The sequence below is a fragment of the Moschus berezovskii genome, chromosome 28 (genome assembly GCF_049115385.1).
Source record: "Moschus berezovskii isolate FMDL1 chromosome 28, NW_MosBer_1.0, whole genome shotgun sequence".
Classification (NCBI taxonomy): Eukaryota; Metazoa; Chordata; class Mammalia; order Artiodactyla; family Moschidae; genus Moschus; species Moschus berezovskii.
In genome coordinates, this window is record NC_142487.1 from 6,431,110 (window position 1) to 6,459,001 (window position 27,892).

The window sequence follows — 27,892 nt, forward strand, 5'->3', positions numbered from 1 at the left end:
CAGGCACTTCATGCCTGGAAATGATGTAAGACTCAGCCACTCCTCTGTTACAACTACAACCAAACTGCTCGGCGATCGCAGCAGCTGCTTTTCAAATGTCAGCGTCCAGCCGGGGCAAAGGGCTGCAGAGCCACCGAGCCTGAGGGCTGTGCGTTCTACCTCTGTCGCCCACATTTTCTCCAGGCCCTCGCAGGACCCTGGCAACAGGTAACGTGGCAACCTTGGCCTTCTAAACTGGCAAGCGGCAAGATTACAGAGAACAAAAGGATTTTTTTGAAAGCCAGCTGCATCTCCCTCGCCACCCCCACCCTTCCCTCCGCCCCTTGCCCTTCCCCCGCCTCCCGACTCAAAGTCTGAGAAAAGAGGTATCACTCCGGGCAGCTCCGCTGGCGCGCGCCCCCTGGTGACCAAAGCTCGGGACATCATTGATGTACCTTGAACTCCGAGGCTGGGCTCCCAGGTAAGCCACGCTGGGACAGGGGACGGGCTTCCCTAGTGGCTCAGTGGTAAAAGAATCCGCCTACCAATGCAGGAGACGCGAGTTCGATCCCTGGATCGGGAAGATCCCCTGGAGAAAGATATGGCAAACCCATTCCAGAATTCGTGCCTGGAAAATCCCATGGACAGAAGAGTCTGGTTAGCTGCAGTCCATGGGGTCTCCAAAAGAGTCGCCCAGCGACTACTGGGCTATACAACAGGCGCTGCGTTGGTCTTCTCAAATGCAGAGTGGACGTCACGACTCAGAATGTCTTGCTTTTTTAACATCACTTCAACAAATTTTTTTCTGAAAGGTAAGATCTGTGGCTTGAGGTTGCTGGTTTTTTTTCCCCCCTAACCAGCACCTAGGGCAGCAGTGTCTGCTTCCTTGGCAAGGTGCAAAGCAAAAACTGTTGTGGCCTTTTGGTTAGGTGGATGGCTGTGAGGATGAATAGCCGGGAAACTGAGGATTCCTGCTGGGTGGGACTTGCATTTTCCATTTCTGTCTGAATTTGTCGTTAGTTTGCAGGAGACTTTCAGGGTAGAAGCATTTCTAATTCCCATCGGTGGTTTCCGGTTGGTTGATTTGCAAGGATGACTGAAGATTTCCAAGCTGCAGGCCCAGCTTCCAGAGAACTTGCTTTGCAGCACACCGGCGTCCCCCACCCCCACCCCTTTAATCTGTGTGTGGGGCAAACACCCAGGAAAATGCCAAGGGCAGCATTTTCGACCAGTCTGCTTCCTCTCAGGCTCCTCCCGCCCTCCAAGGTCTCCGATTTGGAGGAACTGCAGTTGCGAGCTGTTGGTAGCTCCCGCCCCTCACCCCACTCTTGTCCTGCTCTGGAAATGTTAACCGGAAACTAAGAAAGAGCTTCAGATCAAAGGAACTGTTCCCTTCAGAAAACTCCATTAATTAAGTAAATTAAAGGACGTTAAGTGATGTTTGGAGGAAAGTCGTTTTAGAGGGCCCAGGTCCAGGGACTCAGGTCGAAAACCTCTAATGTGGACCTTTAATGAAGCTTGGCAACCTGTTAAAACACTAGAGAAATTGAGGGTTGCCCTTTCTAAAACCAGTTGTTGCCTAAAATCAATCATTTCAAAGGAACATCTTGAAAGTATACGGACATTTGGCTAGCGGTTGCCTCGATCATTTAATATTAAAGGTTAAAAACAGAGGGCTCTGAGTAAGAATCATTTGACCGGTAACTCAGGTGAGTCACAGCCTTCATAGAACTGGGCACAAAGGTTCCAGGCAGGATGTTGAGAACACCCGGTTTACTAATTTGCCAGGTGGGGCCGTTGCTTCTAGCAGGGAATGCCTTCAGGATTTCACGGCTCATTTTCCTCTCCAACAGGTGCTACTGAGTCATCCATGCACATGAGTGACTGCCCCAGCAGTGTCATCTGTTAGGATTAAACTTCCATTTGTTCCATGACTTTGTGAAGCGATTTCTAACCACTGAATCAGATATACCACTTCCTCTAGGGCCTGGGGATTTTTTTTTTTTCCTCTATTTTAATGTCTGTAACATTTTGTGTAGTTTTCAAAATTTGTCCCTGCCAGGTCAGCAAGTCTTCCTGGGTTGAATGGACTGTTGACAGGAGGGGAAGGTTTAGGACTCAAGGTCAGGGTTGCAGAAAGAAATAAAGTTTCCTGTTTGGGCAGCTGGTCCCCCATTTCCTCAGACTCCAAAAGACTGAGTCTTGGAAGACAAGAAGCCTGGGAAGCCTGGGGTGAGGATGGTGTCAGGAGTGGAGAAGGACATTTTTCTATGAAGTTTCTCATCACCCAGCTTTCCTTTCTTGTTCGATGTCATTTCTCAGCAACACTTGCCTATATTCTCTGTTAGCTGAATTTTTTTTCCCCTCCCAGACTGCTAAGCTAAGTCGCTTCAGTTGTGTCCGACTCTGTGTGACCCCATAGATGGCAGCCCACCAGGCTCCGCTGTCCCTGGGATTCTCCAGGCAAGAACACTGGAGTGGGTTGCCATTTCCTTCTCCACTCCCAGACTGAGACAGAGTAATTAGTTAAGAATGTAAGGATCACAAGGTCAGGCATCGTTGTCCGTTGTGTTCATGACAACTGCAGTACTTGGATCATGCATGGCACATAGTGGAATAGTGGTAAATACTTGTTACCTGAAGGAAGGAACAGGGATGAGAAGGGACTTCCTGGAGAAGAAAAAGGGACTAATAATCAGGAAAGCAAGGTCACCAGGATAGAAAGAACAATGAATACTCAGCAAGGCCAGTCTGTGACCTTGGATGTTGTGACACAACCTCCTGTCACCGATACCCATTTCTCTTTGGCCTTGGTTGAGTGCTGGCCAAGTCCAGCTGTGACTGGCTGACTTTTGACATGGAGTTAGACTGTGAATGGCCCCCCTCTATCAGCTGGAAGCAATGAGTCCTGTGGATTATCTTCTGAACTTCCTCCACCCTCTCTGCTGGGCTTTACCCAGGGGCACAAGTAGATGGCTGTGGGAGGTGCCACATGTTCACTGCTGTTGCCCCAGGCAGCTGCCTTTCCTCCTCAGCTCCTTCCACTCCTTTTATTCTTTGTTGTTCAGTCTCTAAGTCCTGTCTGACTCTGTGACCCCATGGACTGCAGCACGCCAGCCTTCCCTGTCCTTCACCATCTCCCGGAATCTGCTCAAACTCATGTCCATTGAGTCCGTGATACCATCCAACCATCTCATCCTCTGTCGTCCCCTTCTCCTCCTGCCCTCAGTCTTTCCCAGCATCAGGGTCTTTTCCAATGAGTCAGCGCTTCGCATCAGGTGGCCAAAGTATTGGAGCTTCAGCATCAACGAATATTCAGGGTTGATCTCCTTTAGGATTGACTGGTTTGCTCTCCTTGCAGTCCAAGGGACTCTCAAGAGTCTTTTCCAGCACTGCAGTTGATTCTTTGGCTCCTCAGTATTCCTGGTCTCATTTCATGAGAACTAGTGTCACATGTACCATGGGACCTAAAAAGCAAGAGACACCCACCATACAAACAGCCCAGCAGGACTGTCTGCCGTGGGGTCGTGTCTGGGCCATGTAGCAGACCTCGGGGATGCCAACCCCCGCTGGAGAGACTGACTGATGGGCGGCAAGTTGGAGCAGGGTCTCAGGCACACACTGGTCTCCCTGGAAACAGTGAGCTGGCCATGCAGAGGGAGTGACCTGTGTCCAAACCAAGTGAGGTCAGGAGTGTCCGCCAGGCTGAGTGAAACTTGTGGTTGATTCATCAGGAACCTCTGCTCACTGGCCAACTCTCTAGACTCCGGAGAGAAGGCAGAACTCGTGATGTTGCTGCCCTGTGGACACAGCATCTGGTGGAAGGGCTCGGCCTGGAGCAGAAGCTTTTGCTCCAGACAAACCTGGGGAGACAGGCAGGGTGTGCAAGGGAGCAAAGGAGCAAGAAACTGCCTCCAGCTCGCCTTCTTGCGGGCTGGAGCGCCATGAGGAGGAATGATTACTTGTGTCTGCAGAGCAGGGCATGTGAGGGCCTGGTCTGTGCAGTGAGGCAGCTAATTATTCATCCAGCTCCTTTCCTCCTTCCTCCCTGGAACCCCCCTCCTCAAGGAAAACCAGGAAAGACTCTGTGGGTTAAACTGTGGAATACCATCTACCAGTTCACTGGGCCCAGACAGAACACCAGCGGCCCCTTACTGACTCCTAGATGACAGGATCAGCCTTCAAACGACACCTCATTATCCAGCCGTGTCACTGACAGATGAGAACACAGGTCCAGAGAATTTGGCCGGGCCCCAACCTCCCACCCCTGTCTCTCTCTGTCCGCACCACACAGCGAACACCACCAGCCTTTACAGTGGGGGTGAAAAGGGCCACTTACAGACTGCATTTCCATTTCCACTCTTCAGTGGGGTTTTGGTCATTGCCACCATTGAATAATATCCAAGGAACCCTCCCATTGGTGGGAATGCAAATTGGTATAGCCACTATGAAGAACAGTATGGAAGTTCCTTAAAAAACTAAAAACAGAACTGTCATTTGATTCGCAATCTCACTCCTGGCCATATATCCGGGGAAAGCCATTAAAAAATAAAAAAGATATATGCACCCCATTATTCCTTGCAGCACTTTTTAAAACAGCCAAGATACGGAAGCAACCTAAATGCCACTGACAGAAGGAATAAATAAGATGTGGTGTGTATATATATGTATATATTACAGTGGAATATTACTCAGTCGTGAAAAACAACAAAATAATGCCACTTGCAGCAACATGGATGGACCTAGATATTATCATACTAAGTGCAGTAAGTCAGGGAAAGACAATATCATGTGATATATATCTTATATGTGTAATCTAATTTCTTTTTCTTTTTTTGGCCATGCCATGCTGCTTGTGGGATCTTAGTTCCCTGACCAGGGATGGAACCTGGGCCCATCTGCATTGAAAGTGCAGAGTCTTAACCATTGAAGGGCCAGAGAGTTCCCTGTGGTATCTAGTTTTAAAAAAATGACAGAAATGAACTTGTTTACAAAACAGAAACAGACTTACAGATATCGAAAACAAACAGGATTACTAAAGGGGAAACATGGTGGGGATACACATGTTCTCCACCTTGGGGTCTGATTGGAACCTGGGTTCTTCCCTTCTAAGCCTCCTTTCTCTTCTGTTAAAGAGCTGTCCTATACTTGGGTCCTTAAGAGTCTCCGTTGAACCCTCATGAGAACAGTGACCAAAAGCCCTTTTCTGAATCTCTTGGTCAAATGTGCTTGGAACCTGTAACTTCTTGGATTGTAGAAAACTGATATGTATGACACATCCCAGGAGCATGCAGACACTAAAGCGTCTGTCTGCTGGAAGAGGTGAACTAGTCACGCTGCAAGTAGCTGCAAGATCAGATTTTGGTCTCTGGTTTTCAGAACCTCTGGAGGCTTCTAGTGGCTCAGTAGTAAAGAATCCACCTGTCAATGCAAAAGACACAGGAGACTCAGGTTTGATCCCTGGGTCAGAAAGATCTCCTGGAGAAGGAAATGGAGAATTCCATTAACAGAGAAGTCTGGCAGGCTATAGCCCACGGGGTTGCAGAGTCACTGAAGGATGGTGGCCATGACTTCAGGTGCCTCGGGCATCAGAGCCTTCTCCCAGGCTTGTCTGGCCCTGGATAGGACTCTGTCCCAGCCCGGCCCAGGAGGAGGGTGGTGGATGGGTAGTGACTGGGCACTGGTGGGCGGGCAAGGTTTCTGTATCTTAAAGGAAAAGAGGAATCAAAGATCAAATTCAATAATACTTCAAACAACTTCTCTCTTTCCTTGACTGTGTAGAGTTCTGGATGTTTGTTGGTTTGTCACTGTGTGTGTTTTCACATCTGTCCTTAGAAACATCTTTTTTTTTTTTTTAATAATGGTAGAAGTGAAGTTGCTCAGTTGTGTTTGACTCTTTGTGACCCCATGGACTGTAGCCTACCAGGTTCCACTGTCCATGGGATTTCCCAGGCAAGAATACTGGAGTGGGTTGCCATTTCCTTCTCCAGGGGATCTTCCCAACCCAGGGACTGAACCCGGGTTTCCTGCATTGTAGGCAGACGCTTTACTGTCTGAGCCACCAGGATGCTAAATTGCTTCAGTCGAGTCCCACTCTTTATGACCCCATGGACTGTACCTGCGGGGCTTCTCTGTTCATGAGATTCTCCAGGCAAGAATACTGGAGTGGGTTGCCACTCCCTCCTCCAGGGGATCTTCCCAACCCAGGAATCAAACCCTCATCTTTTGTCTCCTGCATTGGCAGGTGAGCGCCACCTGGGAAGGGGTACTAGTAGAGGCTTTTAACTGGCATCTTTCTACAGTGTGGAACGTTATCTTCATAAATTACAGAATGCAGTAGTCTGATGTGTCCTTGGAGATAAACACTTCACATCTGCAGGATCATGTGTGTTGTATGTGTTTTGAGTCGTCCCTTCCATCATTCTCTTCCCCATTCTCACCCTCTACCCTCAGCTGCGATCTCACTTCAGGGGAAAAGAGAGAAAAGTAACATTCTTCTCCTCGGCCCACCCTAATGTGTCCTGACAGGAAAGTAGTTCTGAGCTAAGTCCAGGCTGGGTGCAGCGCTCACTTGATGCAACTCCGGAGTCGACACAACTGAACGACTAAGCATAGCACAGCACAGCTCAGGACACTTGCCTGAAAGTATATCTGCAAGAGGATTCCTCATTCACTAAAGCTCTACCCAAGACACAGTTGGAAAATCATTTTCAAGACAGAAGTTTTTATCCCACATTTCCAATTCAAGAGATAATCCAGAGAATCCATGTAAAACAAGCTTGATTTAAGAATAAACCAATGTGTGTCAGTGAACTGCAAACAGAAATACATCAAGCACGAATTTAAAAAAAAAATCTAAAACAAGGATACATGTACATATATAGCACTCCCTTCACTCTTCACCTGAAACTATCATAACACTGTTAATCAGCCATCCTCCAATACGAAATACAAAGTTTTTTTTTTTAATTTTAAAAAAGTAAATAAAAGAAGGCCTGGACTGCCTCCTGGTGTAATCTTGGCTAGTAAAGTTGATTCATTTTTATTCTTTTAGATTTCTGCTGTCATAGGGGAAGGGTTTTATTAATCAATTTGAAAAAAGCAACTATCCCCACTGCAAAGTTACCAAATGAGAATTTTAAACTGTTCTGTGGGCTGTACGTTTGGGGCCATGTCAAGCTCCTGTTATGGGATTGGCTGGCAGTTGCAATTTACACCATTCATCTGTACGTGGCTGAAGTGCAGGAATGCGGAAACACTGGAGGAAACCACCAGCACTGGTCTTTGGATCAAAATTAACTACCAATAATGAGTTAGGAAATTGATCCCAGTGAAGGGAAAGCATCTTAATGGCCACAGCTCAAAGGTTCAGCCCCTTTCAGTCGCTGATAACCTTGTCACATCTCCAGATAAAAGGCAGCCTTGTCACCCCCAGGCACCTGGCTGCGAGGTAATAAAACGGTTACCTTATCTTCTAAGGGTGGGGTTAGTCCAACCTCAGCCCGAAGTAATTACAGTAAACTGAAATTGCCTGTCATTTACAAAAAAGGGGGAGGGAAAGGCCTAAGTCTGAGGAGATGTTTGTCTCACCCTCCCTGGATTTTAAAAAAGAAAGGGAACAAAACAGCCAAAAGTCTTCCAGGGAGTTAAGAAAAACAGCCCGGTGTGGCTGCCGGCTCCTGGGGGGTCAGGATGGCTGCTGGCTCAGGTCCCCGTGACGATCTGAAAAAGAGACTCAAGCTGATGAAAATCCGAGCAATCTTCTTAGGAGCCGTCCTTTCTAAATGTAAATGCCTGAGAGACAGAGCCCTGCCAGGGAGGGGAGGAAGTCTCAGCCACACTGAGTGACTCGTCCAGTGCTGTGAGCTCCAGCAGTTGGATAAAAAGTTCCAGGGAAAGCAGCAACAAATCTACTTTAAATACTAGCACAGAAAGGAAATTCCTCTCTTTCAGGCCGAATGCTGTCCACACAAAAGAGCTCCTGTCGACATCTCATTTACAATCCCCCCCAGGACACCGCCAGGACCATTTCAATAAACCGGGCTCAGAAACACCTATTGTTCAAAATCTTCAACTAGCCACAGGCTACCACCCCTCCCTATTGTTTTGTAAAATAAAAGATTTAGAAGGAACCAGATTGGGACTCTGGAGAGCTCTGAAAAGAGGAAGGAAAAAAAGCCCCTTTGACCTGATGCTGTCGGAGAGCGTGCGTGAAGAATAAAGTTAATGGATTTTCATTTTTTACAAGAAGTGCATAAGCAACGTCTGCTCCCTTCCTGAACTAGCGATTGGGGGTTCTAAAAGTGGTGCCAACTTTGTAAAGCAGTTAGCTCCTGCCAACAGTTTGCTACATGAAAAGTCAGAGGCTATACTTACCCGTTCTCAGTCTTAGAAAAGCTGGTGGCAGCCACAGCAAAGAACCAGGTGAGACTTTGATCTGGGTTATTTCCTGGGGATGTGAGCTTGCCTGTTTTTCTTTCTAAGTAGGATTTTGAGGCTCACTGCAGAGCCCCGCCAGGAATGATTTCTTCCTTTTCAGTGCCACCATTTTGCTCCCTCTTTTAGTAAAACTTGACCATTTTCTGGAGTTACATAATTTAATTTTTAGATGGTTTTTCTTCAGATAGACTGCAAATGATTTTTCTTTAGGTAGACCTCAAATGAAGGGTTACACTTGTACTGACCAAACAAAATGGGCTTTTTTTTTTTTTTCCAAACACCCAGTATCTTTACCCTCCAGGTAGATTCTTCAAGTTAACATCCCCCATCTTAGCCAGACACGTTTTCCTACCGAGTTCAAGCCACAACCTCTTAATTTCTTTGGGTCCTAACCCTCCTCTCTCTTAAATCCTTCTGGAATCTTTCCACCTCCTACAATCCTCCTTTCTGCTTTCCTGGATCCTGTTATCTCCTCTCTGGAGGATGACAGCCAAACTTCCTACCTCGAGGTGCCTCAAACTACCAGGTGTGACTTATTAATGGGTCATGAGTCAATTGAGATGGGTCCTGCAGTTTCACCATTAAAAAAAGAAATAAAAATGGAGTGGATTAGAAAACTTAAGAGTGCATCAAACAAAGGCAGTCAGTTTGGTTTTGTGACGCTTGTTTGAATGTGTGCCCCCAGTCTGAGTACATCCTGGGTTAGTGCATAAAATGTATCTTGTTTGTCCAGAGAGCTTGAGAAATATTTTTTCTAATCAGTCTCACTGAGTCTGTCTGGTCCTCGCCTCCAAACTACTGTACATGCTCCGAGCAGCAGGCGGGAGATTCTGAATGGATCCAGCTGACAGTTCTGCCCTGGGGATAAAGACCAGCGTCCAGGGCTTTGGAGACTCCGAATTACTTAGTTTCTCATCTTTAAGGTCTCAGAACTCCACATCCTCTTGACAGCTTTTACCTTTAGATGTTCGAGCCATGGAGCTCCCTGGCCTCTGCAGATGGAATTTCCCTGCAAGAACTTTCTGCTCTCTTTCTCCTTCATGTACCAGCTGGGGTACCTCTTCCAGCAAGGCTTCCGGAAGTCCTCCTAAATGCCTTCTCTTACTTCTCATGAGAACGCCTCACTTTTTATCTGACAGCGCACTTACTACATCATGATTATCTTCAGTTCTTTACTGGACTTTAAGTTCCAAGGGGGTATCCCGTAAATATTTGGAGGGGGGTAAATATTGTGCATAGAACGTGTCACATCTTAGCTCACATTTCTTTCCTACAAACCCATTTGGATAGTTATTATAAAGTATCATATCTATTTCTCAAGGCCTTAGTTTTCATTCTTTGACACTGAAGTCTCTTGTTCATTTGCTCTTGAAACACAACCCAATTAATTTCTAAATTCACTGGACTCCTTTTAAAAATCAAAATGTTAATAAAACACAGGGGAAGCTGTTAGACTTTTGGCTGGTCACTCACCCTCTCTGAGTCCCAGATTGTAAGGAGGAGCAGAGCTCCGTACTAAGATCTCTTCCAAGCTGCCACTCTGAACCTCTGCCTTGAACTTTCTGAGGACCAGAGAGGTTAAGTAACTTTCCAAAGTCATACGGCTCCCTGGAGGAAGGACACTGATTGTCTTTCAGTAGATTTTTAACAGCATGCAGCAAGCAAACCATTTACCCAGAAACCAGTAGCGCCACTAACAAGTGTGCCTGAAAGAGAATCATAAAAATAAAGAAAGAGGGCTTAAAAAACCACAAAAGCTAACAGCATTCATAACAGATTCCTGCCCAGGCAGGTTCCAGCATTTCTAAAAGCAGCCTTGTGTTGTTTGCTGTTAGATGCAGAGATGTTCAGATTTCCTTTTAAGAACTGAAAGTGCAGGGGCTTCCCTGGTGACCCAGTGGCTAAGACTCTGTGCTCCCAATGCAGGGGGCCTGGGTTTGACCCTTGGTCAGAGAACTAGATCCCACATGCCACAACTGAGACCCAGTGTAGCCAAATATAAAAAAAGTGGAAGTGCAAAATTAAACTCTTGCTCATCCTGACCCCTTGCAGGGGCTGCTTCGAAGAGGACAGACAGAGCCTTTCTGAACATGCCAATGTGAGCATTCTAGTGGCTTTTCTAGATCTGAGGCCCCCTGCCCTGACCTGATGTAACCGAGGACCGAGGCTGTAACTCACCAGGTTGAGACTTGGGCTCAGTTCCTGTGCCCGGCTCCCCATTCCTCCCAACCAGAACTACCCTGCAGACCTGGCTTTCAAGGGTATACTTGTCTTCTTCCCTCAGTTTCAGAGCTGGGGGCTTAGACCTGCTGTGTAAAACTGAAAGTCAACAAACCAGAAATACACCCCTTTAGGGAAAAAAAGAAACAAAACAATAATCCTTCCCCTCTGCCCATGATACGTGCCAGTTTCACTCTGTAACTCAACCTGTGTATTTATTTGTTGCTTTTCCCCCTCTAAACGGACTGGCAGTAGCTTGCCTTCATTTGACAGAAAATTTGAAGTCACTTTCAACTGCAACTCTAGATAAACACATTCAGCACCAAGTCGTGATAACCAAGTGGTGGTCTGTGGATGATTTTTACTTTATTCTTAGGGTTTCTCAGAATTTTCCAATTAAAAAAAAAAAAACAAAACAGTGACCATGCATTACTACTGTAATCACAAAAAAGTACAAATGTCAGAATAAAAATTAGGTACACTAATATTTCTTCATTGCTGAGGCCTGATTAAATAGTTTTACTATATATGGTTTTGTCTATTTTGTCTTTTTTTAAACCATTTGTTTTTGAAGGAAATTTTATACAATTGCCACATAAAAAAAATGAAAACCTCTTAACATTGTTATTTTACTGATATTTTAAAAGTAAGGAACATGTACCTGTGAGACAGCCAAACACTGGCATATAATTCCTCTTCCACCTGGCTGCAGTGTATATCAGGCTTTCCAGCTGGCGATTGTTGTAAAGAACCCGCCTGACCGTGCAGAAGACAAAGGAGACCTGGCTTCGATCCCTGGGTGGGTAAGATCCCCTGGAGGAGGGCATGGAAGATTTCCATTGACAGAGGAGCCTGGCAGGCTACAACCCATGGATTGCAAAGAGTTGGACTTGACTGAAGCATGTACGCACGCGGGGTATATTTTTAGCCTCTCCCGACATTTTCACAACTAACAACTTTTTGGCCACCCCATCTTTCAGAATTCCATCTTTTTTCATGCCTTTATACCTGTGGCAGGTGTTGTTTGCTTTCTTTTAACCACCCTCTTTGCTAACTGGGCATGCATGACTTTTCAGGAAGGTAGACCCCTCCCTAGATGTGAAGGCTCAATCTTCACTGTTCTTCAAGATAAAGGATGAGAAGAGAATTCTCTCACAAGTGCTTTGTTGAAAGTTAACCTTTTTTTTTTTTTTTTTAACAGTGACACAGTCAGGGACATCCCTTTTCTTCCGCTGGACATTGTCATCAGTGAGAGACACCTTGAACTGTGGCTGCCATCTGGGGACCACAAGGAGCCAGCCTCTACTCCAGAAGACAGAAGATGGCAAGAAGCTGGTTTTGAATATTCATTGGCTGCCCTGCCTCTAGACTTGCTATGATTGGAGAAAATGAATGCCTTTAACACCTGAGTCACTCTAATTTTACTTTTAACCTTTTATTGATTTGCTAATTGATCTATTTGGCCTGGCACTTAGGCAGTGACTTTACAGATGCTAAGCATCCTTCCTGGCTTGGGAAACTGTTCATGCTTCAGGATTTACTTTCTTTTGTTCCGTGAGCACCTCCTACCTATCTTTCCTGTAGAACTCATCACGCTCTGCTTGTTCCGGTCCTGTGCCGATGCTTTGGGATGAGGGCAGAGAGAAATTAGTGATAAAGTAGGTCTTCGTTTCCTGCTCTGCTCACATGTTGGCTTAAATGATTTTGTTTGGCAAATGCGATGACGCGAGAGATCTCCAAACCAGGTCATCTCTGTTTCAGAGATGTGATCAGCTGTGGTGGCCCAGCTTCCTCTGCTGCTGCTGCTGCTAAGCCACGTCAGTCGTGTCCGACTCTGTGTGACCCCATAGACGGAAGCCCACCAAGTGGTGCCTTAAAGATGACCAGCGCTGGTCCGATCCTGTCTTGACAGTTACTGGATGAAGGACTTCAGATGACTCAGCTCTCACCCCATTTCCTTATCTGTTGAGTTAGGGTGACGGCATCGATGACCTTGCAGTGTCATGAGACAGGTGATGGTTTTTTTTTCCCATTTATTTGGGGGCACCAGGTCTTAGTTGCAGCATGCATAATCTAGTTCCCTGCCTAGGGATTGAACCCAGCACCCCTGCGTTAAAGAACATGGAATCTAACCCACTGGACCACCAGGGAAGTCCCAGTGATATGGTTGAGATCATGAAAGAGGATTTGGTGTGGCACTGACGTCTCAGACACAGGAAAAGTGACAGTCGCTCAGTCGTGTCCGACTCTTTCAACCCAGTGGACTGTAGCCCGCCGTGATCCTCCATCCATGGGATTTTCCAGGCAAGAATACTGGCGTGGGTCGCCATTTATCCCAACCCAGGAATCAAACCTGGGTCTCCTCCACTGCAGGCAGATGTTTTACCTTCTAAGCCACCGGGGAAGCCCCACAAACACAGGAAGGAGGTTCTTTCTTCTTTCCTTCTGTTGTTTGATACAACAAAATTCCAGTATTGCAAAAACCATCTTGAAACTTCCCTGAGGAGGTTTTACTGGAGCAGGGAGATCCTATCCTTTTCAGATGTTGGGGTTTTTCCAGCGTAAAGAGTCCTTCGTGAACATCCCATGTGTGAGATAGCACACTTCCAGACGGCTGTCCCTAGTGCTCACTGTTAAACGTTCTTCTCATCCCTCTGGTCTCAGCTTATAAATCCTCTCTATTTAGAGAGGCCTTCCTTTACCACTCATGGCAAGCCACTCCAGTACTCTTGCCGGACGGAGGAGCCTGGTAGGCTGCAGTCCATGGGGTTGCTAAGGGTCGGACACGACTGAGTGACTTCACTTTCACTTTCCTTTACCACTCAGCTTCGAGCAGCCCCATGCTCTGCCCTCCCAGCCCTGGAGCCATCCACTGAGAGGAGGAGATGCGGAGGGAAAATAAAATGTCCTGTGAAAGTCTTGCATCTTTGCTAAGCTCGAGCCCTCCCCTCTGGTGGGGGCTTGTGTCTTGCCTGGTCCACTTTTATCAGCTTTGCCCCACTGAGCCCCATTCCCAAGTGGGCTTCCCAGGTGGTGCAGTGGTAGAGAACCCACTTGCCAATGACCAGTGAAGGAGACACAAAAGACTCAAGTTTGATCCTTGGGTTGGGAAGATCCCCCAGAGAAGGATAAGGCAATCCACTCCAGTATTCTTGCCTGGAGAATTCCATGGACAGAGGACACTTGCGGGCTACAGTCCATGGGGTCGCAAAGAGTCAGACACAACTGAGCATGCACACACACACACCCACACACACCCCATTTCCACCCTCTGAAGCTTCCACCTCCTGAAATCACATGGATGACTGTCCCTGGCCTCTGTTGTCTTGTACCTTGGAAAATGCAGACATTGCAATGAATTTCTGAGGTCTTGCAGGATGGATCCCTGTCAGTGATTAAAACTTTTTCCTACTTTCTATATTACCACTAACTTTGTAAAAGACGAAAACAGACAAACCAGATATTTTCAAGTATGTTTTCCTTTGTGCTCACCGTCAACATAACTGACTTCCAGCTAGAGAGGATTGGGGGGCAGGATGTGCATGGGACCAGCTCACTTTGTTTAAGTTCAAGTGCTTGAGAACTTAAAAGCAGAGACCCTCTCCAAGTTCTGCTTAAGGCCAGTCAACTAAATTTCCCTAGTTTGCCATAGTAACTAGGTAGGATACTAGTCCTAAGATGGTGCACTTAAATTACTAAAAACCTATCAAACAGACAGCAATAACTTTATCTGCTTTCAATGCCTGAGAAGCAATCGTGCATGACGTCTCAGAATATAAGTTTTGGAGGCAGGCCTAAGGAAGGCTATTTAATCTGTTCAGTCATCAGCAGTTGTTGTCTTACCTATGTGAAATGAAGATAGTAACCCTTGCAGGGTTGTTGGGAGGATGAAATGAAGTAATATCTGAGAAATGCTAAGAATATTACCTGACACATGGTGAGTGCTCAATTAATAGTATACGGCTTTCTAGGTGGCTCAGTGGTTAAGAATCTGCCTGCAATGCAGGAGATGTGAGTTCTGTCGCTGGGTTGGGAAGATCACTTGGAGTAAGAAATGGCAACCCTCTCCAGTATGCTTGTCTAGGAAATCCCATGGACAGAGGAGCCTGGCAGGCTATAGTCCATCGGATTTCAAAGAGTTGGACACGACTTATTGACTAAACAACAACAACAACAATATCAACTATTTCAAAACGGAAATCTGTTATGTCTTAGCAGCTAGGAAGCCAGCAGTACCCCTGCTCCTGTACAGAAGGCCTGAGAAACTCTGACGCTATACTTGTACACAGATGTGGTCCAATGATGCCATCTCATCTCCTTGGCAACCAGATGTCTTAGTTGTCTAATCTGGTGCCAGGTAGGTGGTAGGTGACAAAACAAATTGAATCTCAGGCTAAAACTCTGTCATTCAGTACATCTACCAGCTGTTGCTCCTATTACAGACACACAAAAATTCTGATTTCATGTGACCTTTACATTCACAGTTTTAGTCAGAAAAGTACAAACACTGACCACATCAGATGCATTTTTATTTTTAATTACTCCCCAAATGTTTACCTGAGCTGAAAATAAGCAAAACAACCAAAGCTTTTCTACTAAACGTGTCTCAAAGGCTCTCATTTTAGTCCTTTTTACTATTGCTAAAGTCCCTTGGACTGCAAGGAGATCTAACCAGTCCATTCTAAAGGAGATCAATCCTGGGTGTTCATTGGAAGGACTGATGCTAAAGCTGAAACTCCAATACTTTGGCCACCTCATGCGACGAGTTGACTCACTGGAAAAGACTCTGATGCTAGGAAGAATTGGGGGTGGGAGGAGACGGGGATGACAGAGAATGAGATGGCTGGATGGCATCACCAACTCAATGGACATGAGTTTGGGTGAACTCCGGGAGTTGGTGATGGACAGGGAGGCCTGGCATGCTGTGATTCATGGGGTCGTGGAGAGTCGGACACGACTGAGCGACTGAACTGAACTGAACTGAGGAGGGATTAGGAAGTATATTATAAAAAATTTTTTTTGAGCTTAAGAGAGTGGTTGTTCATGCTTAGTGGCTCAGTCATGTCCAACTCTTTTCCACCCCATTGACTGCAGCCCGCCAGGCTCCTCTGTCCACGGGATTCTCCAGGCAAGAAGACTGCAGTGGGTTGCCATTTCCTTCTCCAGGCGATCTTTCCTAGCCAGGAATTGAATCCATGTCTCCTGCATTGTATGCAGGTGGATTCTTTACCACTGAGCCACCAGGGAAGCGGATGGTTGAAATGGTTGGAAGAGAATGGTTGACAGCACTTTGTAAGTGATACTGGATATAAAATGAACAAAAGCATTCTGCAGAAAGGAGTAACAGAAGTAATGTTGGTAGAAAGGGCCCAGTGCCTGGTACACTTAGGAAGTATGAATTAATGAAGTATGAATTAAAGTATGAATGGAGCCAAAGTCCTTGGAATTCCAGGTCCATCAATGAGTAGGTCTGTGATCTAGGGCAATGTACATCACTACTTCATGTTCTTTTTACAACAATCTGTAGAATGGGACAATAACTATAAAATGACTGTTAGAGTGAACGCTGAGGAGGCAGAGCTTGTAAAAGCCCTGTGGTAACTGCAAAGGTTCTGGGCTGAGGTTACAGTAGAAGGAGGCAGGTCATAGTAGTAAGAGTTGTTATTTTTTTGGCAGCCAGCTGAGCAATGTTTCCAAACCATAATTCTTCCTGGAGCAGCATAAACTCAACTGGCCTTTGACTGAAACTGAATTTGGATTCTGCAGATACCAGAAGGTGTTCTATAAAATTTGCACAAAATTGCAAGTCTCAGCAAAGTAAGATGGGGAAAATGCTGTAAAAATTAATAGGGCCAATGGGAATGGTCTCTAATCACTTAGTCACAAACGTCCCCTCTCCACTGCCCCCCAAACACTCATAATATTTGATGTAAAAATAACATGGTAACAAACAGGTACAATGAAAAGGAATGACTCTTCCAACACAGCTCAGGATGAAGCTAAGTAGATTTTTAAGAGGGATTGGAGTCAAACATATCTTGGAGAGGAAGTAGAATATAATTTTTTAAAATGATGCACACATAGAGTTGTTAATTTCAGTGGCTTTTGGGTCCATGAATAGGAGAGTTGGGACTGGTCAGTCTGTAAGGGCCTGGGTCTCTATTTTCTTGGCTAGAAGTTTTCCTCTAGAGAGAGGGTTCAGAAGCTTTGAATAACTAGGTTCTCAAAGGACCTGGTTCAAAGTGGAGCAAGGAAGAAAGCAGAGTTACAGGCAGATCATCTGCTGGAGGACTGGCCTTGGAAATATCCAAGGGAGGAGAGAAAACATCCGAGGGAGATTTTGGCCAGTGGAGGAGTTTGGGGCAGAGATAACAAGTCTGGGCACTTGGAAAGGGAGGCAACGGGCAAGGGGAGGGTAACAAAATATTTTTCATTGCTTTGTCTGGGGCAGAGGCAGCCCTGAGCTTAACCATGAAGCAGGTCAAATTTCATGTGTTTTTCTCTCCCAAGGCCACCGGAGACCTGCCACTGCCATGCTGTTCCCCTGCTCACTCAATTCCAAACTTACCAGGTTACCCCAGTCCCTTAAGTATTTGCTGCTTGGAAGATAAAAATCTAGTGAGTCCAATAAAATAATGCACTGGAGGATGGGAAGGATTGCATTTTTAAAAGAATTCTTGCAAACAAATCCTTCCTCCAGAGTAATAAATATGTGTTTAAATAGACGACGTCTGTAAAGTCTGCCTAAATTCCAAGTAAGGTTTAAATTGGGAATTTCTGACAGCTAATAGACCTACACCAGCAGTAAACACCTTTCAGTGACTCTCAAAGCATAATTAAGCCTGGAAGGAGAAGAACTGTTATAGGCATAGAATTGTGCTAAGTACATTTTACATATGATCATCATTCCTTTTTTACGGGCTTTCCAGGTAACGCAGTGGGAAAGAATCCACCTGCCAATGCAAGAGACTTGGGTTCGATCTTTGGGTCAGGAAGATCCCCTGAAGCAAGAAATGGCAACCCACTCCAGAATTCTTGCCTGGGAAATCCCATGGACAGAGGAGCCTGGCAGGCTACAGTCCATGGGGTCGCAAAGAGTCGAACACAACTGAACACACACATACACACACCATTACTTTTTACAGGTTTGGAGACCCTGGTGAACTTCAGAGAAGCTGGTAACCTGCCTGCAGCCAATAACATACTCCAAAGGTGGCTAAAACAATATTGTCCATCTAACAAGGTCTTCTAGAACAGGGTCAGGAAACTTTTCTATAAAGAGCTGTACAGTAAACATTTTTGGCTTTGCAGACTGCATAATATCTGTCCCAAACACTCAACTTTGTGGCAAAGCCACAGACAAGATATAAACACATGGACATGGCTGCCTTGGAGAGGTGAGCCTGGTTTGGTCCACCGGTCATACTCTACTCTAGAACTCTGCCACTTCCCATCATGAGGTGGAGTCTAATACCCTTCCCCTTGAACTTGGGGGAGTGTGTGATTTGCTTGTGACCAAGAGAGTATGAAGGAACTGAGAGTGCATGCCTCCGAGGCTGCATCAGAGAAGGTGATGCTGCTTCTCCCTTTGTCCCTGGGACATCTGCCTGCTTGGAGCCCTGAGCCACCACAGAAGCATCGCGTTGTCCTGAGGCCACCATGCCGAAAGGAAGCCCAAGTCAGCCGCGTGGAAGAAGCCTTGAGACTCTAAGAAGAGGGGGAGATACTCAGCCAGCGTCCAGTGTTCCAGCCCTCCACCCACCCAACTGCAAGCTGGGGAAAGACCTTGGGCCAGAACGACCCAACTGAAGCTCTTTACAGATTCCTGCCCACTAGAAACGGAGAAATATTGATAGTAAAACTCAGAAGGCACTAAACAAAAATACTCAGAACATTGTCCCAAAACTAGTGAGTGGCAGATATGAGATTCAAACTTAGGTTTGCTTGACCCCAACCACGAGTCTGTTCCATTACATGATTGCCAACAGCAGCCTTTTAAAAATATGGTGCTAAAATATACATAACATAAAATGCCCTGTGTTCCATTTTTAAGTGAACAGTTCAGCAACTACATTCACACTGTTGTGCAACCAATCTCCAGGCCCTTTTCATCTTGCAAAACTGAAACTCTTTACATTAAATGAGAACTTCCCCTTCCCCCTCCCTAGCCCTGGCAATCACCCTCTACTTTCTGTCTCTGAATTTAACGACTAGGCCTCTCATGTAAGTGGGATCATATAGTGTTTGTCCTTTTTGTGATGGGCGTATTTTACTTATAGAAACATGTATTTTTATATATAGGGACTTCCCAGTTGGCGCCAGTGGTAAAGAACCCACCTGCCAGTGCAGGAGACACAGGAGATGTGGGTTCGATCCCTGGGTCAGGAAGATCCCCTGGAGGAAGAGATGGCAACCCACTGCAGTATTCTTGCCTGGAAAACTCCATGGACAGGGGAGCCTGGTGGTCTGCAGTCCAAGGGATCACACAGAGTCAGATGTGGCTGAGCATGCACATGGATTATACTTAAGCACTTATGTATATTTATTTTTTTAAGCCCATGTTGGGTAGTGAGTCTGACCCAGCAAAGATCTGTCAGGGAAAAATGTCAGAGATCCCAGGTGTTATGAGTCACAGATACGACGTCCCAGGAGGGACTTTGCAACAGCAGTTACTCTGATAATGACAGTTCATAGTGTCCTGCATCTAAAGGCTTCCTTTGAAGAAAGAGGAACCCATGAATGAAGAATAAGATAAGGCTGTTTGGTTTGACTTCCTTCTCAGAGCCATGCCTTGAGGATGAGATCATTTTCTACCACACAGACCTTGCAGAAGGCTGTCACACACAAGCCCTCACTGTCTGCTTCTTTATCTCCTCTGGGTCCAGGGTGTGTATTGACTTGGTGGAGTGCCTGTGACTTGCTGTACATTGTGTATCCAGCAAAAAGTCTTCTTCAGGGAACCGGCTCTTGGGAGGGTGAGCCTTAAATGCTGTTTCTTGCCTATAGAGACTAAGACCCAGCCTGTGGGGGTTTCTTTGACCTCCTCTCCCTTCCTACCATCTCTGTCCTAGGACCAAGAGGCAGACCTGGGCTGAGGGGCACACTGTGACCATCCCAGCTTGACCTTCCGCTCCCCACACCTGCCTTAATTGCACCGAGCCCACCTGTTACACAGAGAGAGGGGATGGAAGTGAACTTTATGTATGAGTCTCCCAGGACTGCAGTCCACGGTTATGAGCTGAGGGTGTGCTCGCCCAAATTCAACTGTTGAAGCCCTCACTCTTAGGACCTCAGAAGGCATCCGTGTTTGGAGGTACGGCCTTTAGAGAGGAACTTCCCTGGTGGTCCACTGGTTAGGACTTAGTCTTCCAATGAAGGGATGTGGACTCCATCCCTGGTCAGGGAACTAAGATCCCACATGTTTCCTGGGCAAATAAAACAAACAATATTGTAACAAATTCAATAAAGACTTAAAAAAAAAAAAGGCCTTTAAAGAGGTGATTAAGTCAAAACAAGGTCATATGAGGGTGAGCTGGAATCCAATAGGGTTGGGTCCTAATAATAAGAGAGAGGTGCCAGGGGAGTGTGCTCACAGAAGAAGGGCCACCTGAGGACGAGGGAGAAGACAGATGTCCGCAAGCCGACAAGAGGGGCTCCAGGACACACAGCCTGCTCACGCCCTGCCCTCAGACTTCCAGGCCCCAGCACTGTGAGAAAGTGTATTTCTGTATTTTTGTCGTCTGAGCCAGCCAGTCTGGTAGTTTTACAGCAGCCCGAGCCAGTGAATGCACCGACACAAAGTTCACAGCCTGGAGGCTGGGACTTCAGCCCAGAAAACCTCTGCAGGTCATCCTGGGAAACTCAAAAGGCAAGAAAACTTTGAGTACAATTCCTCTTTCTGCATCTCTCACAAGCGCCTGCTGGGAGGTTTGGGAGGTGGTGCTGGATGCTGAGGCTGGGGTGAGGCCCAGCGAGGACCCTGGAGGCTGCAGCCTAGAGGGAACACCCTGGCTGTAGGTTCTAGAAAGTCTGGCAAACGTGGGGAGAGATTTATAGGTGCTCGGGGCCTGGTCTAAGAGGCACTTTGCTAACTCCCTTGGGGCTCCTGACTTCCTCCCCACATCCCCCTGCCCAGACTCCCCCTTTCTCTATCTCTGCAAGATGGCTTGATTACCAGGAGTGTCTGAAGGCAGGCTTGTGTCATGCAAATCCTGACTCGGTTTTGGTTTCGGTGCTTCTTTGTTGGGAAGGGTGCTGTGCTTTAGGAGGGTACGCAGCTGTCAGGTGGCTAGGGTCCTGGACAGAATGAAGGCCTCTGAAGATGTCCAGGTCCTAATCTTCAAAATCTGTGTACATTCCTTCCTTGGCAAAGGGGACTTTCGTGTGTGATTTAGTTGTGAAAGTGTTAGTCGCTTAGTCGCGTCTGACTCTTTGTGACCCCATGGACTCTAGCCTGCCAGGCTCCGCTGTCCGTGGGATTCTCCAGGCAAGAACACCAGATTGGGTTGAGTTAAGGGTCTTAAAATGGAATGATTACTTTGGATTATCGAGGCAGGCTTCCTTGGGGTAGGTCAGTGAAATCACAAGGACTTCTAGGAGGGAGGCAGAAGGGTCGGACTCAGAGAAGAAGAGGTGGTTCCAGAAGCAGAGAGGTGTGTGTCTAAGAGAGAGAGGTTTGAAGATGCTACTCCACTGCTGTTTTTGAGGACCCAGGAGGAAGTGGGGGAAAAGCCAAGGCGTGCAGGCAACCTCTGGAAGCTAGAAGAGGCAAGAAGTTGGATTCTCCCCTGGAAGCTCCATAAGGGAGAGGCCCTTGCGGACCCCTTTTAGATTTCTGATTTCCAAAACTGTAAGATGACTAATGTTGTCTTAAGTCCCTAAATGTATGGTAATAATGTTACAACAGCAATAAGAAACCAGTACAGGTGGTAAGGATGAACAGCTGCTATCACAATTAAACAGGCAGAGACAGGTGCTCAGAAATGTAATCAGAAAGTTAAAGCTTCCATCCCTTAAAACAGTGGTTTTCAAAGGTGGTCCCCCAAACAGCAGAGTCAGCAGCACCAGGAACCTGTGGGTCAAGTTCCCAGGCCTCACCCAGACCCAGGATTCAGAAGCTTTAGAGGAGGGGGAGCGCTGGCAATCTGTGTTTTAAAAAGCCCTTCGGGTGATTCTGGTGCAGGCTGAGGTTCACCTACAAAATGAGTGACCTTGGCTAGCTCTTCAGGAATGAAGGGCACCTGTGTTTCCTTGGATGTGTGTGTGTTCCTAGTGAACCTACAGTTCTAAAGTAGTTATGTCGTGATTTATGTTGGCTTGGGATCTGGAAATGATGGGCACAATCTAGGCTCCAAAATGGGCTCTGAAGGGGAAACGCGGTGGTGGGGAGGGCTAGAATTCAGTCTCCCTGTGTCTATGGGTTCCCAGCCTCTTCACAGTTTATGCTGCGCTAAAGAGACGGAGTAAGGCTGGATCGTGGTTACAGAACCCACGCAAGATCTCGCGAGATCCTGCACACTGCCCCTGCCTCACACATTCTGCAAGAGGGGTGACTTTTCTGAGTTACCCAAGGCAATCCCAAACTGGCTAGTTGGAAAGATTTCAGTTTGAAAACATGACTGTGGCCATCCGCAATCACACGGACAGGGCTTTCAGTCCTGGGTCAGCCTTGGGTTAGCCGGGTGATCTCCGAATCCTTGTCAGTGAAGTGTGCATGCAGATAGTACTTTTCTGATAGATCGTTGAGAGGTTAAGTGAGATAATATAGGGGAAGGTCCCAGTATAGGTACCTGGAACAAAGTAAATGATGAACACCACTGTGGTGAATTGTAATTGATTGTAGTTAATGTTATTAATCGCAATTAACAGCAATTGTTTACACCAGCCCTGTAATCTCCTACTTCCAGGCTTTTCACGTATAATGGATCCAATACACAAGTAAGGGATTCAGTCTATTTCAAGTTCTGCTAATAACATCTCTCCTTGAGATTCCTCAGGACTCTGAAATGGAAAAGTCTTCCCTTTTATAACTTGAGTACGTTTCTCCTAGCTTCCCGGTAATAGAACTTTTCCACACAGCCTGGGCCTCCAGCTGGGTGCGTGTGTGTGTGGAGGGTGGTTGCTCACTTGGCCTCAGCAGGGATATTCCCATCATCCCATATACCCCAAAACACACATGCAAGCTCAAACAGGGTGTGATGACCAAAAAGTCTTGCTCATAGGTCTTGGCCACCAAAGCTACTAGGTGGCATATGCCCAAATCCTTACATAAGCTCTGCATTGTTGTAGGATGTGGCCATCACAAAATCATTAGGCAGGTAATGTAAAGGTTCCCATGAAGGGGGAGGTTAAGTCTGCTAGGACTTGCTGCCAGGAGCACCGAGGCAGTAGAGGCAGAGGTGTTACAGACCCAAACTTGAGTTCCCCTACACGCCTCCTCTCTGAACAGACCCATGAGGTAGAAGGTGCTACTGGAGCTCGTGTCCCTCCTCATCCTCTGTCTCGATGGTCTTCCTTCTATACTTTTGAGCCTTAAAGTCATCTCATTTTTTTTTTTGCAAATTGAAAAAGCTTAGTTTGCCTTGTAATAGAATATTTTGTTAAAGGGCTCCCTTCTCTGTCTGTGCTTTTAATATTCTTTTTCTTTCTTTCTTTTTTATATCCTTTGGCCATACCACGTGGTGTATGGGAACTCAGTTCCCTGACCAGGTCTTGAACTTGTACCCCTTACATTGGCAACAGAGAGTCTTAACCAATGGACCACCAGGGAAGTCCAGATTCTGATTACTTTTTAAAAAATGCTTTCTTAGTTCTTAAAAAATATGCAAATATAATAGAGGTTTGGTAAGGACTGGCTCCAAATATGTTGGAGAGACTGCCACTTGACTCTTCCTTCATGCTAGCTAGCATTTTAAATATTTTCCATTCATAAATCCACTGCATTTCACTGTGAATTCTGGGGTTTTGTTTGTTTTTCTGCTGGACAGCTGTTTTTTTTTTTTTTCCTCTTTCATCTCATGATCTCATCCTTTTATTTTCTTCTCTCAGTTACACTAATGTGTATTTTACTGCTTTGAATGTCATACTGTTAATGGAATGATTTTATACTTTATAAAGATCATAGTGAGTAGTCTGTTAATCTTACATTTTTAAGAGTGGGAATATTTAAAGAATAAAAACAAGGCGTTGTGTATTTGCTGTTCTTAACAGAAATATTTGACTCCATCAGTCTTTGATACTGTCAGTCTTTGAGTCCTATTTTATCTGGAAAATGAGCCTGTTTGTAGTATAAACTTCACCAAGATCCTAAAGTTTGTCATATCAGTTTATGGTATCAAAGTGGATATTAGACAGGCTTGATGGTTGTATAATAAGTCTCATTTTGTTTAATCTATTTCAACTAACCATCTTCCATGATAAGCCCACAAGAACACAAACACCTAACCTTCCGTTTCCTAATAGAGCTTTCTACACTCATTGCATACATGCTAAGTCGCTTCAGTCATGTCTGACTTTTTGTGACCCTATGGAATGTAGCCTGTCAGGCTCCTCTGTCCATTGGATTCTCCAGGCAAGAATACTGGAGTGGATTGCCATTTCCTCCTGCAGGGGATCTTCCCAACCCAGGGATCGAACCTGCATCTCTTTGGTCTCCTGAACTGGCAGGGGGGTTCTTTACCACTAGTGCCACCTGGGAAACCCAGGCTTATACAGTGCTGTGTGTTAATTATATCTCAATACAACTGAAAGAAAAAATTTATCTAAATAAAAGGAAGTGACAAGAAGGAAAAAAAGGAGAACAAAAGCTCCACAAGGCCAGGAGAGATTTTGCTTATGAAATCAAAGCACACCGGATGCATGATCAAAGCATCACCTCCCATGTGAACTGAAACCGTGGCATCCCTCCAAAAGGCGCATCCAAAGTGGGTGACATCCAAAGTGGCTGGGGGCTTGTGTCACCATCTTGCCTCTTAGATTTCTTCTTAGAGGCTCATCTGTTCCCATTTTTAAAGACGCGGAACTTTTCCAAAGAAGCCAAACTTCATTCCCCCATAGAGGCTATTGAAAGAATTTGACATCATTTTGAGATTTTGGATTGCCTACCTACCTACAGGGGATGAACAAGTTGCCTTTGAGGCAAGTCTCCTCACAGAGTGTGCTGGGTTATCAGTCGCAAAGGCTTGTCCTCAGCATCCAGCAGCCTCCCAGCCCCAAGGTCCCTCCTGTCCACTGAACAAACCAAGTGAGTCAGATGAAGATCTTCCAGCTGGGGCTGGACCCTCCCTCCCCAGAAAGATGCGGGCAGGATATCAGGGCCATTCCAACCCAGGCATGACTCAGTTCTTCCATGACCTCCCTTCCCGTTTTGCTTGGATAGGCTGCTAGGTTGGTCTTCTTTGTGGAAATATGCACCTCTTCCTGCTCCAATTTCAAGAGGGAAAATCCCTTTTAAGAGGAATATTTAGAAGATTCTGTCATGGAATTCTTGCCATTACCCCAACTATCTCTCCTTCTCCCCAGTTTGGTGTCTGGATGTTTCTCTCTTACCCCAATTTTCTTTTCATTTTTTGGGGGCACACTTGTGGGATCCTAGTTCCCTGACCAGGGATCTAACCCAGGCCCTCAGCAGTGAAAGCGTGTGTCACCAAGGAATTCCCCCCAACTTTCTGAATTTGGGGTTCAGTTCAGTTCAGTTCAGTTGCTCAGTCGTGTCCGACTCTTTGTGACCCCATGAATTTGGGGTTATGAATCTAAAATTAGAGTCCAGAACCCATCAATGTTATCAACAAAAGTTTGCAATTATTTCTTTCAAACAAATATTTTTCCTGTTCAAATATTTTTTCTTCATCACAAAATAAAGTATCAACGAATGTTTCTGTTTCAACGTAAGGTCTTTAAAACCTGAAAGTACCGTTCACTTTTAACCTTACTGTTGGTGTGATAAAAATAGCTTATTTTTCTTTCTGATGATTTTAAAAGCTTACACAAAGCTGCAAAATGCTGAAGGAGGCACCTCGCTTCAGAGAAAGAGAACGGACCGACCCACATAACAAAAATACTCAGCAGGAAGTAGCCCATGGAGTCCCTGTTGATTTTCTCTTATGACTGTAACAATTGTTTTTCCTTAAAAAGAAGAGAAAAAAAGAAGAGGATAACCTACCTACAACATTAATGTCATTTTCAGAGTTCTAGGATAAATCCGGAACAGAGTCATTTTTAAAGAAAAGGAAATAGGTTCCATTCTGGCAGTGGATCCCCTCCACTGATTTGCGTATTTCTTGCCATGATAAGCTGTAGAAGCTGCCTTGAGTTCATTCGGCAGATGGAAAACAGCAAGAAAAGAGCTAAGCATTCATAAAGACCACCATCTGAGGTTTGATTTCCCATAGAGACAAGAGAGTCCAACACACATCCCACAGAGCATGCCCGTCAAACTCTCCCCTTCCAGATGCATGAGAACACATGCATGGAATAACACCCCCCCAACACACACACACACAACAGCTGTGTCCTGGGGAGCCCCTGGGCACACACAGAGTTACAACTCAGCATGCTACCAAGCCTTCAAGCTGCTACAGCCCCCAGCCAAGAAACTGCCAAAAAGATGCTCAAGCAGCAGTCCAAACAGTCCTGACCTCTGGTACCTATGACCACTCCCTGTGAGCCCTGGGAACTCAGAGGAGACCCTGTGATGATGAGGCTGCTGAAAAAGCCCCAGGCAGTCATTCAGCTCTCTGCCCTTACTTTTCCTCACTTTTTTTTTTTTTCTCTGAAGACCATAAACCTCTTTGGGGAAGGTTCAGATAAGCCCCGCTACCAAAAGTAACCATAGCAATGAGCAAAATGATGATGGGGACATTGTTCTAGCAGAACAATAGTTCTTAAAATTATCTAATGTCCTCTTGGCTTTCTGGCTTTTTAAAAAATGTTTTCCATCCTTTTGTTGTAAGTGGATTATTGTGCTTAAGCCAAGCAGGCAACAGAAAGCTCTGACTTTAAAGCCATTTGTCGATAACACATCTGAACAGCCCAGGGTGGACCCACTGTCATCCACAGATAGTTAACTGAAACTTGGGGTGACTTGCCACTGGGAGTTTCCATAGGCAGAGTCATTCTCACGGTCCTGCTTGCTTTGGTAGCTGTGTCTTCTGTGTTTTCTATGCCAGGGGGCGGTTTGGATCTCCTCTCAATAAAATTCCGTGTTTCTGGGCAGAGGGGCCTTGAATCCCTGCTTGGCCTCACAAGGACCTGCCACATGCAAGGTGTCCTCTCTCGTTTCTATAGGTCCGTCCTTTGATTCCTCTCTTGACTCTGAACCTCCAGAGCCTGTGCTGTTTCCTGGTCCCTTCCTTATTTGAGAGAGCAGTACATTTTCTGCCATGAATATCAGAATTAGTCCCTTTTGAATGTGCTTTTCAAAATGTGATGGAACTAAATCCCCTAATGGAGCAGAGTCCCCCTCTCTGGATGTGCCAGCCTTGTGGGGACATTTCTGAGTCCCTCTCCCATCTCCCAGCCTGCAAACTCCAGCCCACCCAGTCCTTTTGCTTGGGTCAAGCAGGTGGTCTCACCACTAGAGCCCCTCCTCCTCGTACTTTCCGGCTCCCACCTCCGTGCATTGCCCATTCACGAAGCCACATCTCTCCTTACATTTGAAAATTCACCTCAAAGCCCACCACCTCTTCCAAGGAGCCTCCCCTGATAAAATGGGGATGAAGAACCCTCCAAAGCATGACTGACAAACTCCCAATAAACGAGAACACACACACACACGCCCCACAACAAACAGACACTCACAAAGAGAGAGCATGACATATTCCCTACTTACAAGATGTGTGCTCGTCTTAGGGCAAGGTGGTCAATTTTATACCAATAACCAATGAGTCATTTCAAAGAATGAGGTGTTTTTAACATTCCTGGGGGTTACGCAGTGAAACACGGCTGTGTGGTCTCTCCCCCACCAACCCTCCTCTTTCTTTAAATCTCTCTTTTCTTCTCAGCGTCTTAGACACATAATTCCAAGGAACCACCTGGTGTGAGTGACATGGATGACACTCAAGGAAGCTGGTTCTTGCAGTACCTCCTGGGTGGCACCTCGTGACTTGAGACTAGCCATCAGGAAGTTTTAATGACTCCATGCTTGCATATTTCCTGGGCAAATATGTCTGCTATATTGGGATGAAGAACCAAAACCCTCTAGAAAAGGTCCTACTGAAAGATGGAGGCGGGGAGCAGGGTTCCTGACAAGACTCAA

General features: G+C 46.0%; 1 protein-coding gene across 9 annotated transcripts in view; it reads right to left on the reverse strand.

Moving 5' to 3' along the window:
* The window catches only part of DLGAP1 (DLG associated protein 1), a 533,225-nt gene that overhangs the window by 57,069 nt on the left and 448,264 nt on the right, over nt 1–27,892 (reverse strand). The gene's annotated exons all lie outside the window — the stretch shown is intronic.